The sequence below is a fragment of the Melanerpes formicivorus genome, unplaced genomic scaffold, assembly GCF_026170545.1.
Source record: "Melanerpes formicivorus ecotype bairdi unplaced genomic scaffold, bMelFor1.0.p_v2 SCAF_5, whole genome shotgun sequence".
Classification (NCBI taxonomy): Eukaryota; Metazoa; Chordata; class Aves; order Piciformes; family Picidae; genus Melanerpes; species Melanerpes formicivorus.
In genome coordinates this window covers 28,485,802-28,505,020 of record NW_027142357.1, presented here as the reverse complement: position 1 = coordinate 28,505,020, position 19,219 = coordinate 28,485,802, and positions in this window count along the sequence as shown.

Genomic DNA, 19,219 nt, shown 5'->3' with positions numbered 1-19,219 from the left:
TTTGATAAATACTGGTCCTGTCTCCTTTAGATTTTGAGGACATTAAAACATTGAGCCAAATCTATGTGGTTTTTTTGTTTCATTGTTTTTTGGTTTGTTGGTTTTAAAGAATATTTTCCTAGCTGGAAACTGCAGGAACTTTTGCTCACAATATTTAACTGTCCCTAGGAACTACAGCAGTTCTGATGTGTTATGATGTTATGCTCCTAGGCAGGAACAGTGACCCCACCTGTTCAGACCCTTTGCTTAAAATAAGACACAAGAGAATGAATCAGTCTTTCAGAGAGTATTAAGGTGCTGACTTTCTAATAGAGGGGTAATTATGGTGGATATCAAAGGCAAAGCAGGATAATTTTTGTTTTCTAGGAGGTTGTGCACGATAATCTAACTACTGGAAAAACTCCCTAGTTATTGTTGAAGTCATTAGTTTCTTCTAATATCACCACTGGACTTTTACATTGGTGACATTTGATCTTGGAAGGCTTGTTTCTTTTAACGCAGCTGAGAGATGATTTTATAAATAGTAATAGAATAACAGCTCTGTTATAACAATGAGGAATTTTTTTTTGAGATGTCTAATACAACAAAGATATCTTTTATTTGTATTATTACCCTAATTTTCATTTCAAAAACAAGAATGTGCAGAAAAGTCCCATTATTGATCTGGAATCCAAAAGGCTTAGTTTCTAGTCACTGTAATTGACAAAAGCTTTTACAGCTCATTAACTGCAAGATTATGTGGCACAATTCATTAAAATTCAGTTTCACTGAATGCATTTGTAAACACCTTCTGAGAAGTTTATAATTCTTTGCATAATGCTGAGCTTTCTTTCAGCAGATACATTTTTCTGCTGTTGTTTACTGATATAAGAGGCTGGAGAAAGTTATGGTAAGAAAGTGCTATCTTCTCACAGCAAAGGAAAAAAAAAAGGAAATGTGTTGATCCTGAAGCATAACAGCTATTAATTAAACATTGCTATGCTATTTCCTTTAGACCACTGTATTTGTTAAACCTTTCATTCCTTTAGTTTTGTGCACATTTTTTTGCAAGAGTTTGAATTTTATCACAAATCTGAAACAGAATTTGCAGGATGATCCACACTTACTTTTTCTTTCTCTGCTGCAGAGGAAGAGATCACTACATTCCAGCCAGCAAAATTGCAAATAATCTTTCCTCCCCTCTTACCAAATGTATATCAGATCTCTTTCACCAAAAAGCATTTATCTAGGAAAATATCTAGACTATTCCTCGTAGCTCTATGAGTAGATAAGTGTTGTGCTCACAATATAAGCTGGGTGAGTGATATAATACAGTGTGAGTACGTTTCAGCATCAAGGGCCTCGAATCATCACTGCTGCAAATGTACCACATTTAATCATAATTACAGCTTAAATCTTTCAGGTACTGGCACAGCAGATGCTTATATGCCTGCTGTATCTGAATGGATATGGCCTGTCAAAACATGGAGTAGATGAGCCTCCTGCAAAAGGAGATGGAAAGGTGTATTTTGTGCATTTTGTAATACTGACAAAACACTACAGGTGGATTCCCTCTGACCTAGAGTACGTGTCTATGGTGGAGCTGGTAATTTTGAAAGATCCCTTTTGTCTCTGCACAGACAAAAGCAAGCACAATCATCTGATGCAAGTGGGAATTTTATTTATCAAACATCTGGGGATAAATTTACTTTAAACTTCATTAAACTTGTTGACTATATTTTCCTTGACTACAAAGTTAGTCTAGTGTGCTAGTTTTAGAAACTATTCTCTACTTTGTGGACAGATTAAGCTCTCAGATAGCCCTCGTCATTTTGATCACCTTAGTGGGTTTCCAGTCTCTGCTCTTTGTGCCTGCCTGGAGACTTTTGCCATCACTATCGTTCTTTATCACCCTTTGCTTTTAATGTCTCTTGGATGACAACAGATTTGTTCCCATATGAGACTGGATTCACTGTGTCATTGTCCTGTTCTTATGGGACCAGAATATCCCTGAATTTGTGGCCTTAAAATTGCCTAAATAGTGAGGGAAAGATTTCATATGGTGAATCTAAGACAACAGCCTTGTGCCACTTCAACAGAATTTTTGATACAACTATGATAAGACACCAGGAGACAAGGCAGTACCTGCTGCCTCTGTTTACTCCTGCTTATTGTGGCTGGGGCTTGATGATTCTTTGATGTTGACAGGTTTATTGTTGACAGCCCAAGTGCTGACAAGGCCAGTTTAGATAATTGATAAAGAAGTTATGCTTTTGTCACATACCCATAGAATTTCTTTGATTCAGTGCATGAAAACATATCAGCCCGCACTCAGCTGTGGTACCAAGCTAGGTGTTGAAATAAAAGTGTCCTTTTAGTGTGGCTATCACTACCTTAATGCAAGTAACAAGATTTTGGGTTCTGGTACATTTTATGTTTTGCAAATAATATGGTATTACACTCTTAGCAAAAACCCCACAAACAAGACTGATTTTTTTTTTATTTTCCCATAAGATGTGTGTCTTTTTTTTTTCCCTGTACTCTGGGTAAGGACTGTCCTTGCATTTGTAGTTTTATTGACTTTGAAGTGATTAAACATGTGTGTGTGTACATGTTCAAGTATATAGGCTCCATTAATTAATATGATTGAATATGCCTATCTGAAACTAACAACCCCCAATCTTTCTACAAAAAGCTGTGGATGCTCACATCTGCTTAACTTGGTGACCAAATTTTCAAACAGGCATCACTGAGTTAGTAGAATTGGCAGGACTGTCAGAACATGAGAGCACAGCTGCCTAGAAAACTTAATATCCTTGAGAAGAATGGCAAATCAAAGCACATGACTGACAAACTAAAGACAAGCTCATGTCTTGGTCCACTTTTTATCTTGACTGCATGTTCTTTTCTTTCATGTTCATCTAACTTGCTCCACAGGTTAGTGGAACTGTTATAATTAACTTGACTGAAGTAGTTTACTTCCAGTAGATTAAAATAATGGATGAATGGTTCAGGAAAACAGGAATGCAAGAACAGCTGAACTGTAGTGATCAGGTGGACCCTACCCTTGGGCTTTTTGCTCTTAATAGAATCTATGCAGACAGCCTGACTGTGGAAACAAGCATACCTCTGACTTTCATCCTGCCCAATTACAGAAAGCAAGTGATTAAGAAAGAGGAAGAGGGGCAAGAAACTTTACTCTTTCTTCTCTGCTAGTGTCTGAAATGACAGGACAATAAGGGGAGCATAGACATGCCAAAGTATGAAGGTGATACAGGCTCACGCTGAACGTTAAGCAAAAGAGAATTATTTAGATGCTCAATCCCTTTGATAGTACTTTTCAATATCTGGATTAAAAGTTGCTATGTGCTGCAGTAAAGGGAAACATGCAGGAAAACAGGCACTGAAGTTTCTACATAGATCTTGTCTAATAACCACGTGAAGAAAGGATCAAGTCCAACCTGGGTATTTATGTCATTCAGTACAACAACAGACTTGCACATTTAGACTGGTCATGTGGGTACAGTTATCTACGGTTTTCCTTGAGAAACACTACTTTTGTTTCACTCAGAAAATGCAGGATATTTAAAGCAGCCTACAACCTAATAGGTACTGCTTTAGAGATAAAAATCCCAAGTTTCAAGCCATAAGTCTGAATCGTGCAGAGAAGGAATTTGAACTAAGATCCTTTACAACTTAATAGAATATCTTATTTATCATGTTATTTTGCTGGGCTTCTTGTAGAAAGAACATTGTAAAGCTTTTATTAGGTGCTGAGGCAGAAGAAATACTGTAATACTAAAAAAAAAAATAATTAAAAAATAATCACAAAACAGGAAAATCTTTACCAACATGGATATAAAGGCTTACTCTTCAAATGCTTGCAAGAAAAGCCAGATTCTAGTGACAAAGTGAAACAAGAGTATGAACTCTGATCTTTGTTTCCCTGGACCAGAAAGACAGAGATATAATAATAATAATAATAATAATAGTAATAATAATAATAATAATGAAAACCAGGTTGGAAGAGACCTTCAAGATCATCGTGTCCAATCCATCAACCAATCCAACCCACCTAAACAACTAAACCATGGCACCAAGCACTCCAGCAAGTTTCCTCCTGAACACCTCCAATGATGGTGACTCCACCACCTCCCCTGGCAGCCCATTCCAATGGCCAATCACTCTTTCTATGAAGAATGTCTTCCTAACATCCAGCCTAAACCTCCCCTGGTGCAGCCTGAGACTGTGTCCTCTTGTTCTGGTACTGGCTGCCTGGGATAAGAGACCAACCCCTTCCTGGCTACAACCCCCCATCAGGTAGTTGTAGAGAGCAATAAGGTCACCCCTGAGTCTCCTCCTCTCCAGGCTAAGCAATCCCAGCTCCGTCAGCCTCTCCTCATAGGGCTTGTGCTCCAAACCCCTCACCAACTTTGTTGCCCTTCTCTGGACTCGTTTCAGCAAGTCAACATCTTTTCTAAACTGAGGTCCCTGTAGAAAAATATTGGGATTTGACTCTTTTTTCTGGTGTTTTAAGCTAAAGCATCTGAAGAATTTCTAATGTACCTTTCCATTGGTATTTTCTTTTGCTTGTAAATGGTGCGCTGTTGAAACAGCTCAGGCGTGAAGTATTATGGAAGAGAACTTAAGAGACAGTGAAAATTGTCACAGTGCAAAACACTAACGTAGTGTTTATAAGTCACATTGTTTTATTTTAAATGTATATATTTCAAGGGATGCTTTGTTTTCATTTTGATGAAAGTGAAATTGACAAGAAAAAAATCAACTTGTGGACAGCCTTACACATATGCATTACTTATGAACTTAGCACTGATTAAAGTGAGGAAGCTGAGAGATATCTATGGAAGCCAAAATCATCATTATGAAAATAAAAATACTTCTAGTGAAATGCTATTCCTCTATGAATCCTTTTTTATTGGGAGCTGAAGAGATGGTTGATAGAACTGACTGAAATTTAGCTAGTTGGCCATTCACACCAGTGTGAGATTTCGTGGCTTCCACTTCAGTTCTCTGTCAATGCTTGTTTGAACCTTGAAAACTGTCAAGATTTGCAAAAACAGAGCTCAGGGGTAGAACCCTCAATGCTTTCAACTTTCAGCCTGTCAAAGTGAGTATTGTTTGTATTGTATTTATTTCCTGAAATCTGAACAGACAACCTTCATTCCTTCTCAAGGGGATATAAAGCAATTGGACAACTGTTTGAGAGATGTGTCTTTTGAAGGTAGAAGACTTTAACTTGCAGAAGTCCTCTCCTTGCACTTCTGTGTTCCTTCTGCCTAAATTGTAGGGACTGATTCTCCTCTCCAACGTTTTTACTCACATATGTCTCCATTGTTATAGATGAGGTGCTGCTTCCAGCATCATCATGAGCTAAATGCACCTTGAGGCTTTTCCCTCTTTATTGGTAAAAGCAGTTTTTAAGTTCATTGCACTCCTTTGGTTATGTTTTCTTGCTTTCAAAAGCAACCTTTGCTATTCTTCTAATATTTTTTTTTTTTTTTTTAACCTGTCTTTATTTTACATTCAAACAGGTTTGGGATACATTTATTTTGACTACATTTGAAACCTTCAACAAGATCACTGGCGAGCTGAAGGGATAAGGTGCATTTTGAACATCTCTGCCACTGCCTTAAGTTTTCTGAAGTTCACAGACAGAAGGGTCCAAGGCTGTGCTGCCACCTCCAACCTCCCTTCTTTCTCTATGTGTCATAGAATTAAGCAATCATAGAATTACATTCATTGGAAAAGACATTTAGGATCATCAAGTCCAACAGTCAGCCTATCACCACCATGGCTATTAAACCACTGGGATTTGTAGAGACCAATGCAGTATCCTCTCAGTCTCCTCTTCTCCAGACTAAAAGATCCCACTTCCCTCAGCCTCTCCTCATAAGATTTGTACTCTAAACCCTTCATCAGCTTTGTTGTCCTTCTCTGGACACACTCCAGTACCTCAATATCATTCTTGCAGTGAGGTCCCCAAAACTGAATGCAGTATTTGAGGAGTGGCTTCATTAGTGCCGAGTACAGAGGCACAATCCCTTCTCTACTGCTAGCCACACTTTTCTTAAGAAGGGGCAACACCTAATGCTTGATAAAGCACAGATTTCTTCTGCTTTCCAATGCCAAGAAAGCAGTCTTCTCTAATGACTCAATGCAAAGTTCCAGACAAGTATTATGGACAAAGATATGGTATTATGTACTCTTGTTCTCTGTAGATATCTTGGTATAACACATAGACTAATAACATTCCCCCCATTGTATTAATATTTTACTGGGACTATAGTCATACAGTTGTGGCTAATGGTTGAGGTGTAATGTGTGTGATTTTATGGGCAGGTGTCACCTCTACATTTTCCTTGCAGACAAAGGTCTATTTTTATCATTATGATGACCACAATAGTGCAACATATTTTGTTTTGTTTTGTTTTTGAAAAATAATAACATTTCCCCCCCTGCTTTTTCTGCAAGACTGCAGACACGTTGAGAAGAAGTTCTATGGACCTAATCTCTGGCTTTGTGTTGTGTTTGAGCAGACAATGAGGACATTCTGCAAGGAGCTTAACATGGAAACAAATATTCCTGGGAATCTTGAAATCAAGGTGAAAGAATTTATTGCCCTACTCCATGATGGGGACTGATAGTATTGTGAGAAATCCAGCAGAAGGAACTTACACCTTGCAGTCTTGTGTCTTAACACAAACTCACACAGAGCTTAAACTGAGATGTCAGGCTGAAAATTGGAGCATCAGAAATGTAAACACATTCTCTCTCCCTGAAAACCGACTTTCTTTCTAAAAATACAAAAGCATTTCATCAGTCTTTTCTGTTTCCTGCAGTTTCTGATTTGCTACCTGGTATTCAGGAAGTGGAATTGCATGCAGTGCATGATAACTGCATCTCAAGTTTACAAAGAGACATGAGTTTTCTTGCAAAGACTTGAAAAATCTCTATTCTCCCTTGATATCTGAGCTAGATTCTAGCTGCTCAAGGTGAGGCTCACCCAATAAGTGATTAAATAAAAGGAAAATCTTCTTAAGCAATATGTTTGGAATCCCTTCACCACTGCCCTGTTTTTCAAGATGTAGTTCCAAGAGAACGAAACCTCTTTTTGAGACAGGAGTTGCATCTGTAAAACATCAGCAGCACTTCGGTCAGTTCTAGTTCTGACACTTGCTGACACTGCAGAACTGAAAGGCAACCACCAATTTCTAGGCTGCCTTGACCACAATCAATTTTTCATGGTAATCAAGACAGAAGTGTCCTCACAAGACTGTCAACTCAATCTGCAGAACATTGCTCACCTGGAAAGAACCTGAGATGTTTTTCAGGTGTGATTGTCAAGCCCAGTTTCCAAGTTCCTGCATAATATGTAGTCCTTTTAGAGAGGAAAAGAAAGGGAATTGTAAAGCAAGCAAGCATTGTATTATTTTTACAGTATTGTCACTGATGCAGGCTCTGCAGCCCCATGGAAGCTACTGTGTGATATTCTGATGGAAAACACCATTTTTTTCCCCCCATCTATCCCCAGAGCACTCAACTCTCACTGTAAACCTGGTACATTACAAACCTTTACAAAACTTCCTCTGAACTATACAATGAGAAGAATAATGAAAATTAAATGGACAGTAGCCAGCAAGTACAAAAGCAATCTGTCACTGTAAGTCATTTCTACACAAACCTAAAATGTTGCACACAAAAGGTGTACTATCAGTCAAAAGCAGAGGAACTTGAATGTAAAGCAGCTCTAAGCTTCTTTGTACCATGGGTCTTTAATTAGACCTAGCAAATGAATATGAATCTGGAGGAGGAGAATTGTCAGTAGACTGCTGCTGCTGATTCCCATCACAATGAACAGCGGTGTTCTGACGCTATAGTGCAGAGAAGAGTGAATGTGTGTCCTTTGTTTCTCTAATAAGATGCAACACGTTACACAGACAAGAGAAAAAACTCACCCTCTGCAATTTCCAAGGCTCAGTTTCTAGAAGGCACAATGCAGGAGTTAACAGGAGACAGTGATCCGACCCTTAGTCCCAAATCTGTTTTCTTTGGAATTAGAAATGGTTTAAAAAACAAACAAACAAACAAATGCAAACCCAAAACCCCAAAAAAGAGAAGAAAAGCCCACACACATAAATGAGGACATACATGAAGACATAGGAGATTATGAAGGACTATAATTTATGCTTATAAATATCCAAAAGGAGAGTGTTGGGAAGCTGAAGCCAGACTTCTCAGTGGTACCCAGTGACAGGACAAGGGTCAATGGACACAATCTGAAACATAGGAGGTTCTACATAAACATAAGGGGAAAATACTTCACCTTGAAGGTGGCAGAGAAGGGTTGTATACTCTGTCTCTGTCTCTGGAGGCATTCAAAACCCACTTTGAATATGACCCAGTGCAACCTGCTCTAGGTGATGCTCTTGCATGGAGGTTGACTAGATGATCATCAGAGGTCCCTTCCAACCCCTACTATTCTGTGATTCTGTGTGATTAATATTAATTTGTTTCCACTTTTACATTCATGCTGACATTTTTTCCTGAAGGTCTCCTTCCCTGATGCAAGAGTGACTTGAACTCAGTAGCATGCTTTTTCTGCATCCAGAAGAGGTATATCAACATATGTGAGATGGTCTTATTACAATTATTTGATCAAGGAACACAGCAGATGACAATTTGAGATCCTGGTGGAAACAGCCTCCAGTGAACTGGGGACCCCTGAATCAGAGTAAGGAAGCAGTATCATTACTATGTATGACATCAACAACATCGTGAATCTCTGCTGTCCCAGCATGTAAGAAACCATGTCAAAGACGGAATGTGGGTTGTACATAGGGATGGATGATCCTAATAGACCAAAACCTCCCTTACCTCTGGGGAGAGAAAGGAGTTTTGAAGCTAAACTGCACCAGGAGGTAGTAACTGAAAACTAAGGCTTGATATTTTTTCTAGAAACTTGTGAGTTTCTTGAACCAGAAGTGAGACAACAGGACAATTTGCCTTTTGAACTCTTCATTACTGGAAGTCTTTAGAACTTCTATCCTCTGGCAGAACTCCACATACAATTGAGGGATTTTATTTTAAAATATGGTTCTAAATAAGCCAGTATGTATAGGCTTAATAGAAAACAATCATGACATCAATTTCTCCAGCTTTTAATGTGCACTGTGAATTTTAATGACTTTGACAGTCTTTTTACCTTAGGAGTCTATTGGTCAAGCTCTTAACTCTGATGTTTTCTACAGATGATCTGCTTTATTCTGAATGAGCCAAGTGTGATAGCAGCAACATTCTTTATCACTAAAATATCAAATATTTGGTTGAGTTCTTAATTGAAAGATCTTTGAAATAAGTATTTTCCTAATAATTTTGAAAATTCTCTACCTTAAAGTTGTAGGAAAAATGTTTCTTAGAAGATGAACTTGTCACTTCCCAAAAGATAAATACAAATTTGGTTTAACCTGTTATATTTCCTCCTTTTTTCCCCCCCCAGAATAAGAGGAATATGGTTTATTTTTTTTCTTTTACTTTACAAATGTGTTTGGAAGATGCTGTGAAAAATGAATAAAATTTATGGCTTGTCTATGGTAGAAAATTTATTTATCTCACCCAAGGATATGGTCAGCTCAGTTAATCTCATTTCAGCCTGGCTGACTGAACTTACAGCTCTTACTCAGAGTGCTTACTTCAAGACTTTTGGATCCCAATTTAGGCCAAGGTACAAACCTGACTTCAATGACTCTTAGAACAAACTAGGGCTCTGGGAACCATGGAGAGTATATGAAGATGAAAAAAATCCCACAGTAAAAGTGAGTAACGCTTCAAAGTGATTTGATCCCAGATAGGGGAAGACTTGAGTTACTCATTTCTTTTTACTTACATGAACTCAGTTGTCCTGCTGACCATCTCATATATCTTTGTGCCTGCTGTGAGATGTTAAAAGGAGAGGGAAGAGAGAAGAGCATTTTTAAAATATGGAAGTTATGAACTGCTGCAGGAACAGGTTTGCAGCTCCAAGTGCAAGACCCGTGTGCTTAGTGAAAGTCAGCAATGCTCAGGAAGGAGCCTGCCAGCTCTCTGTGAAGGCCTTTGATTGACAGAGTTTCTATTTCATGAGGGGCATGTGATGGAAAGACAAAGAGAGAGCATGAGACAGAGAAATGGAGGCAGCAGCACAGATATGGAGAGCCCAGAAGACAGAATAAGTCGATGTTGGCAGCTCTGTTCTGAGTTATGTGGCTGGAGACAGGAACACCAACATTAGGAAAAGTCCCTCGAGGAAATATTCAGGGAGGGAGAATGAAAGAATAGAAATTTTAGTTACTTTACCTCCTACATATATGAAATGGATAAAAAAAGCTGTTAGGGAAATGCTGGCAAAACTGCAGGCCTCAATGTAAGACTTAAAAAACTTAATAATTATATGATATTGGAATTAAAAATCATAGCTCTAAATATACCATGATCTAAGATCCACTTGGTTGTGCAACTCTATTTTGTTCTCTAGATTAATGCAGCTTATTTGCTGCCTCTGGGTACTGCACTGTAGGCTTCAGCCCTGTGGGTCCCCAATGAACTTGGTCTGAGTTTCCAAGCTCCTGGAGGTGCATTTAGCTTTTTAAGAGTTCTTTGTGTGCCTTCGCACACCTCTGTTCTCTCACCAGTTAAAGAGCTTGCTGAAAACAGCTGGTAGGAAAAGAATGATACTCTTCTGTACTCGTTTTTTTGACAGAAATGAAGAAAACTATAATTAAAACCCATCGAAAGTGTTTCACTTGTTTCCCCACATTTTAATGACAAAAAATTATTAAAAAGCTTCTTTACAAAACACTAAAGCTGAATGGAAATTTCTTTGGACAGATGATAAAAGACAACCACATAGGAACAAAAGCCAGTGTAAAGCTCTCACTGCTGTGAGTGGACTCTTTTCAGCAGAGATGACTCAAATCATAAAAATTATATTAAAATCTCACATAAGACCCTGTTCCTTTCATGTGTTCTTAAAGATGAGGTTCATTTCTGACTGTGGTGTCATTCTTTTCTACACCTGAAAGGAGAGCTGAGAAGCAGGACTACACTCGTTTCACAGCAGATCAGAAAAAATGATGCCACCTCTCGAGATGAAAGGAAATACTGCAGGCTGCAGGCAGTGCCAGACAGCACTGCCCAGCAGCCATACTAAAGCTGGGCAAATGGTGCTGCCCACTCCTCTGCATCGCATAACGTGAGGCAAGTTGGCAGATGTAAGTTTTACTTGCCAGCTTTATGGCTGAGGCGAAAAAAAGGTTTGGTGATTATGAGTGACTTACAAAATTCCCAGCCACTTTGTCTTCCACAGAAAACAAAAAAAAAAAAGACAAAGGCAGAAAAAAGGGAAATGCCTCTGATTCACAGTCGCTCCCCCTCTTTTGTTGCCCAGCAGTAGAGCTCAGTGATCACTCCATAACCATTTTCTGCCTCAAAATGAGAACATAGCTCAGAGTGCCCCAAGTATTGTTGTTGCCTTGCAGCAGCAAGCAGCATTCCAGTGTACTCATTTATAACTGATGGGAGGGAGCAAAGAGATAAGAACAAGCTCTAATATTTTATTACCCATTTTAATCTGATTAATCCAATTTAGCTTGAGGAGTGTAAAGAAAGAAAATAATAACTCTTTGCACTCCATTCTTGGTTTTCATTATGAGTGCCTAATGAATGTTAATGAATTAATTTACAGATACCTTTCTGAAGCAAAGTATTTTTGCACCTGCTTTGCCCATACTGAAAAAGGAGAAGGTAAAATGACTAAATATGATAGGTCTTTCACATTAATAATTTTTATGTATCTATTACTAATTTTTTTTTGGCATCTAGAAAGATTCAGCAATGAAGTCTTTGTCAGTAATCGTGGAAACTGAAATCATACGGAGTAAAGAAGAGTGTCATCTCCTAGTCCTTCAAATACAAGGAGAGACTTTATCTAACTATGTTTCCTCAGACCAGTTCAGAAAGAAAAAGTAGGTGGTTTTTTCCTTTTATATTTGAAAATAGTGTTATGTTCCACATTATAAGGACACTTTCAAGTTAATGTGGGCTAGAAAGATTAGTATTACAAAAATAAGGCTACACTAGAAAATTGCTAGATTTAGTGTAGCAAATCTGTGCCTTAAAATGTTAATTTGTTCTCATGCTTTTTGGGTGCTGCTAATATATATATACATCCACACACATATATTTATAAATACATTCATGCAGCATTGGCATGTGAGGTGACATCTATCTGAATGAATCTCCTTCCTCTTACATTTTGTTCATCCCTTAGTTAGGATAGGAATTAATAAAATACCATACTCCTCTGTATTGAATTAATAGAAATAGTACACAGACATGACAGTTAAAGAACTTTAAATGAATAAAAACAATTAATAACTTCAGAAACCCACAGTAAACATATTCCATTAATTAACAGAATATGCCAAGAGTTCTTATATAACTACAAAGCTCTGGAGATATAATGCAATTTCATGCTAGCTCTTTTTGCACTGCTTATTGCTTTAAAGCAACTGTATTACTGAAAGTATTTAAGAGAGCAATTGCTCTTGGGGATGTAAAAATCCTTAGATGTTTGCATCTAAATAAACTGGCAGCCCCATTAAAATAAAGGTAAAGGCACATTATCAAACAAGTGGTAATTAGAGTAGTGATTCTTTCTGCATGAACAAAACCCCCCCAAAGTATTAATTAGTGATTAATATCACCTGAGATTAAGCTGAGCGAATATAAAATGTAAGTGCTCAAGTTCATGCTTTATAGTATATATTTTGCCAGTTAAACAGCTTAGACTGGTGCAAAAATTTATGGACAGACACTATAATGCTTTTGCACCAGTGAAATGTTTATCTATTTTAAACCACTGGGTTACATTTTATTGCTTTTCTCAACAGATAATTAGGCTAAAACTGTTTCAGGCTCCAGAATATTATTAGGCCTTGTGTTGCTCTTGTTTAGACCCAGACACAGGAAACAGGGCAAGTTCAAGTGGACAGCATTTCCTTTTTGCACTGACTCAGACTGATGGTACGCAGTACTCTGGCTGCAGGAGCCATATGTGCGTCTTGAATGTCTGGAAGCTGTTCCAAAATTCACAGTTGTCTTGTTTGTGTCCTAGTACTTGTTAAAATATTATGCTTCACATTTTTCCAGTTTTCTTTGGCAAAAACAATAGATGTACAAGTGCTCCCTTTTTGGAAGAAGAAATAAATTTAAAAGTTATTTTATTTGCATGCATCACACAATCGAGGATTCTCCAAACTCGTAAAACAATTGCTGAAGATTGGGGGTGGCATAAGGGAATTATCTAAGCAGTGTCATCTTCAGCTGGCAGTCTTGTTTTAGTGTTAGTCATTCTTTTTAGCAGCAGAGGAATGAATGATGAACATTTTCTCAGTTTGAGCATCTCCAGTATTTTGATCAGAGAAAAAAAAAATGTCTCACAAAGTATCTGGAGTAATCTCTACTGGTTTTCAGTGCTTCCTTCATCCAGCTTGGTTGGTCTGACTGGCCACCTTCCCTTTCAGCTGCTGGGCACTCTTCTTTTGGCCTTGCCTGGAGCCAGGGGAAGGAGGAATATGAAAACAAACCACAGCCAGGCCAGAAACATCTGACTGGTGCATGATGGCAGCTCTGCTCTCTGGAGTCAGCTCTGGATTAAGGACTACAGAGACAGCAAGTATTTGGCTCCATGTCTTGGTTTATTTCATCTGTGTTTTTCTTCCACTCTACCACTACCCTGCCAATGGCCCCTGGCTGCCTTATGCTTGGGCAGTGATTCAAGAACTGTACCTGTTGTTTGAGGTACAGATTACCTGTAAAGCTCAAGGGCAGCAGCATCTTCAAGACAATGATGTCCCCCAATTTATGAGGGAAGATGGAAATCCACACTGTACCTATGTGGATTATTTTCTTGTGCAGAAGCAGCACTGCACAATAAATCTGAAGCTTGGTGCATTTAATTTTGTTTGACAATCCCTGAAGTCCTTTCAGTCAAAAGAGCTCTGAGGTGGTTCATCTGATACTGTGTTCTCTCCTATTTAGGCAACAATTGCTGTTCACAATATCACAATACCACAACTGAAAATGCTGCCCTGGTTCTGTGTTGAAAAATGAGACCAGCAAGATGGCAAAGTGGGCCCCAACAGTGCATATTTTGTGACTAATAAAAAAGAGTCCTTGCATGCAATTCATTACTGTTCCTAATTTGTAGAGAAGACATAACTTTCTGAACATATTTCTGCTGAAAACTGCCACTTGTGTTACACAAAGGCTGTCCACCATGGCCAACACATGACAGAAAGGTTATTTCACCTTATGCAGTAATCTTCTTAAAGGAAAAGCACTGCTGGCTGTGCTGATACACCTCCCCTTCCTGGTGGCACTTGTGAGATCCTAACATGGCCACAGGATGCTTCAAGAGGGCATAGGGCCATGCAGACAGATGGGCAGGAGGATCAACACACCAGAGAAATGGGATGTGTTTCAGGGATTGAGTAACTGGGCTTGAATACTCATCCAGGCATGTCAGTACAGCAGTTTGGGCTGGATGCCTGCACATGAGATAGAAGCGATACCCTGTTGCCTCATCACTGCAGCACAGGGCGTGATGAATTGGGCATTTAGCATTTATATGGTGTTTAGATGGTCAAAACACTGTCCTAACACTACCTAATTAAACAGTACAGCACTCTTCAGAGAAATGTAGGGCCTTCACTTCACTGATGGGAAAACAGATGGGAAAAATTGTGATTTTTGGCCATCGGCATCAGAAACAGGATTATGCCAGGATCTCCCAGCTCCTTGCTTGGTGCTTATTTCTTTAAGCTCATCTATGCAAGAGGCAGTGTGTGCTAGTATGTAGCTGTTGAAGGGGAGAATTTGTTACTAGGAACTTGTTTCTTTGTGAGTTGATTTGCATCATTTGTAAGACGCACTTACTGAGCTTGGTGAAAGAAAAAATTTTCCTTGAGTACTCTGACCACACCCTCATCAACGCTGTCTGTGGTCCACAGGTTTGCATGTGAACACCACATAGCAGAGGCAATGATTTCCATCCATACTCAAGTTACAGAAAGATTTAAGATGCTTCTCTAGGCATTTCTTCCTCGCAGCCATTGCAATGCTGAACCAGTCAGTAGGCTTTTATGTTATTTGGTTGCAGTACCTACATAGTAATGAAATCAGCTGTTAATTGAAACATTTCCTTTTTTCCAGGGAAATTTGGAGCCAAATGAGCAGTGTCTCTGTTGGGTCCTCTTTCACTGAGATGGCTGGACTAGCTGACAGAGCCACATTATGCTGCAAAACCAGGCACTGCAGAGTCTGCTGCTGAAAGCTGTTTGCTTGCTGATACCACTAGAGCTATGCTGACAACGCTGCAGCTGAGAACCTAGTGGGTGCCACGATGGAGCTGCATGGAGGTAGCCTAGGATGGAGTGTACAGGGCATGGCTGTCCTGGGCTTCTCCAGTGTCCAGTGTTCAACAGCCATCCTCTCTGCTGACTCCAAGGACACCCAAAGCCTTGACAACTTTCACATATCAACATATAATTCCACCTCCTTTAGGATGTCTTGCAACCCAACAGTCCTTAAGAAGAGTCCATGAATGGAATTTCTGTATGTCTGGTATTTTAGTCTGTCAGCACAAGAAGGAAGTTGTGTGAGAAAAATGCACAAACTTTTTAGAAGCTACTCCTTCCACCTACAGACTCCTTCCTGTGGAGTAAATGGGCACAGACTTGTCCTTAATGTGAGAGATAATGACCAATATTTAGGTAGGAGGATTGATAAACATTATATCTATTATGTAAGTCTGTAAAGGCACTTGAGTCCCTGTATTTAACTTAATCCCTTTTAATATAGCAGAAATAAAACAGCCTCCTCACACTGTTCTTTTCTAGAACAGGCAAACTATAATGTTCTTTGCTCTCATGCTGCTTCATTTTCAAACACAGCACATGTAAACAAATTTAGCAATAAATTATGCATAAGTGTAATAGCAACAAATATTTCAGGGAGCTAACTGGCAAGTTTATTCTGTGAATATGAATGACAAAAAAATTGCTTTATTTGCTCAAACTAGCTTGAATGCGTATTTTAAAAGCTTAGCATCACAAACCTTTTCAAGTCAAAGAAAAAAAACCACTGTGCCTGCTCATTAACTTCCCTCCTCTTATGAGATTAATGGTATCGAACACCCCATTGGTTGGTTCAGCTGGACATGCTGGCTATGGGCCCTCCCAACTTCCTGTGAAGAAAATTAACTTTATCCTAGCCAAACCCAGGACAGAGCTGTGGAGACACCATGAAGTGCTTCTGCGGAATGGGTCTGCAATAGGGGATTGTTTATAGTCTTCCATGCTGAGATTTGCACCTCACCTAGTTGGAAGAGGCAGGCTGTGGTTCATGGCCACATCTACGCTCTGGGCTGGAGGATAGCCAGGGTTCCATCTTTTACTCCTAGCACAGTCTATGAGCATCTTAGGCCCCTGTTGCACTAAAGGTGCAGCAGCCACGTTATCAGAGCTGAATGGACTCTGAGCATGGAGCTTGGGTTTTATTCCAGCTTTCCAGTACACACAGGCTGTGTAATGCTATCAAGAAAAGTACTGTCCATGCAAAACCTTTTTCTTCACCAAACAGAACTTTCTTTTCAACAAAGTGCTAATGGAAGTACGTGACAACTGATCCACTGTTCCTGGTAAGTGACAGCAATAAAAATGCCCTGATGACAAAATCAGGCAGCTTGAAGCCCCATTTCAGATCACTGAATAACCACAGTTTCTTGGAAGTGAAAAAACTGACATCAATATCTCTCCCAGAAAATGAAGGATTGAATTCATGACTGAGGAAAAAAAATATATATAAAAAAAAAAAATTGTGTTTTTTCAGTACATGCTGCTAGGGAGCACTCTCTTTGTTGAAGCCCATAATCATTTTCTTAGCGGGTACATGAAGCAGTTAATAGTGAAACATATAGGAGCTGTAGCTGCAGATTACCTTTTTGGTGCACTGAAAAAAAAAAAACAAACAGTGCATGGTGACTCTTACTTTAGCACAGGAGGAAAATTCCTATGGTTCAACATGAATGAAGACCACAAAAATAGGTTTGAGGCATGGAGGTACTTTTACTTGGTTTTATCCCAGCGCTGACTGGAGTACACTTTTACAGCAGGAAAAAAAATGAGCTTCCTGGCTTAGGGAAGTGATCATTCTCCCATATTCTGCACTGATGAGGCTGCACCTTGAACACTAGGTTCATTTTTGGGCCACTCACTACAAGAAGGACATTGAGGTGCTGGAGTATGCCCAGATAAGAGCACTGAAACTGGTGAAGGGTCTAGAGAAGCAGATGAGGCAGCTGGGGTTGTTTAGCATGCAGAGAAGGAGGCTGCAATGACACCTTTTTGCTCTCTACAACTACGTGAAAAGATGTTGTAGCAAGGTGGGGGGTTAGTGTCTTTTCCTAAGTAACAAGTGATAGGACAAGCAAGAGGAAATGTCCTCAAGTTGTTCCAGTGGAGGTTTAGGAAACATTTCTTCACTGTAAGAGTTGTGAGGCACTAGAAAAGACTGCCCAGGGAAGTGGCATCACATTTGATATCTCTAGATTTATGTATTTGTTTATGCTGTTTGCTCCTGGGAATTGATGACTATGCGTAACCTAAATACAATACTTACTGTATCCTTGCCTTACAAATGATTCATCACAGATAACAATTATCAAGCTTAGTAAAATCAAGTAGCATTTTGTTATTGCAGCTATGTATCAAGACAAGGGCTATATATTGATAATTCTTTCTAGAACAGAACCCATAATTTAGAATTGGAAAAATGAAGGAAATTACTCAAGATAATGGAAAGAGCAATTTGTACACCTTCAAGCTTTCAAATTATCAAAATCCCTTCTGTCCCTTAAAAAACTCTAACCAGATAAACTCTAAGATTAGTAGGGAATATCAGAACTGGTGATATTTTTCTCCCCCTTAGTGCATGATGAGCATTAATGCCACAGAATGTGCATAAAAAAGATACTGGGTCCTGATGTGGAGCAGTTCCATGGTTTTTGAAACTGAAACTAGCACACAGAAAAAGTGCAAAATTCATAGATCATTTCCTTTTTATGATATCAGAAGTCAAAGGCATATCGAACATCTGAAATATTCAGTGTGATTTCAGAGCAAAAGGAAGAGGAGTGTGGGTGCCTGCACACTCTTGTGCAGGATCCAATTCTGACAAGTCATTATTGAGATTTACCCGAGGGCACCAGGTTGTAAAATGACCCAGTGAGACAAAATGTAGTTATATTACTTGAAATTACTTTGAAATTTGGGATAATAGTATCTCAGCTCCTTAATATAATATGACATTTCTACAGATATCCAGGGTTGATGTTTTACATCTTTGCATATACATCATTGCCCTAATAATTCATTCCTAGTTCATCAAAAGGGAATTTTGACCTGTAGCTCAGAACACTTTTAAGGCAACATTAATGTTAAATTGGAATCAGGCAGACAAGATCCACACAGTTCTGCTAATTCCAGGATTTTAATGAGCACAAGAAGTCACTCATTTACCTCCAAACCAGATTGCCACAGGAAATGGCTCAGTTACAGACATACTACTTTTTTTTTTTTTTTTTTAACTTTATTTTAGGGGCTTGATGAGGAAGAACACTTCACATGAAAGCATACCAATTTGTTCCATGCAAGAGGAAAAAAATATTAACAGTGCTTCACAGCTGTTTTGACAGAAGCCCATAAATAAACACACACGACCCCTCCCTTCTGTCAGACATGAGTCTCAGGTCTGACTTTCTGAGCTTCAGACAACCTGTCTCTACCAGATTCATCATAGGAATAGGAAAGGCAAAAGCTGCTGCCTCCTCCTTATTCTGTGATCAGTCCCCAGATTTTCATTCTCAGCTCTCCTGCAAAATAAATACAACTTTTCCAACATGGAAATGCTTTTTAGATTGGTAGATTTCCATAAAACTGATGCTTCTGAAAAGGTCCTGTGCTGCAACAAAGGCATTTGCTAGGATGTTTCCAGTGAGCAGCACTGATTAGTGTGAGGTATCCCTGCCCATGGCAAGGGGGTTGGAACTAGATGATCCTTGTGGTCCCTTCCAACCCTGACTTAGTCTATGATTCTATGATTAGCTGGCAAAATGTCAAGCTTG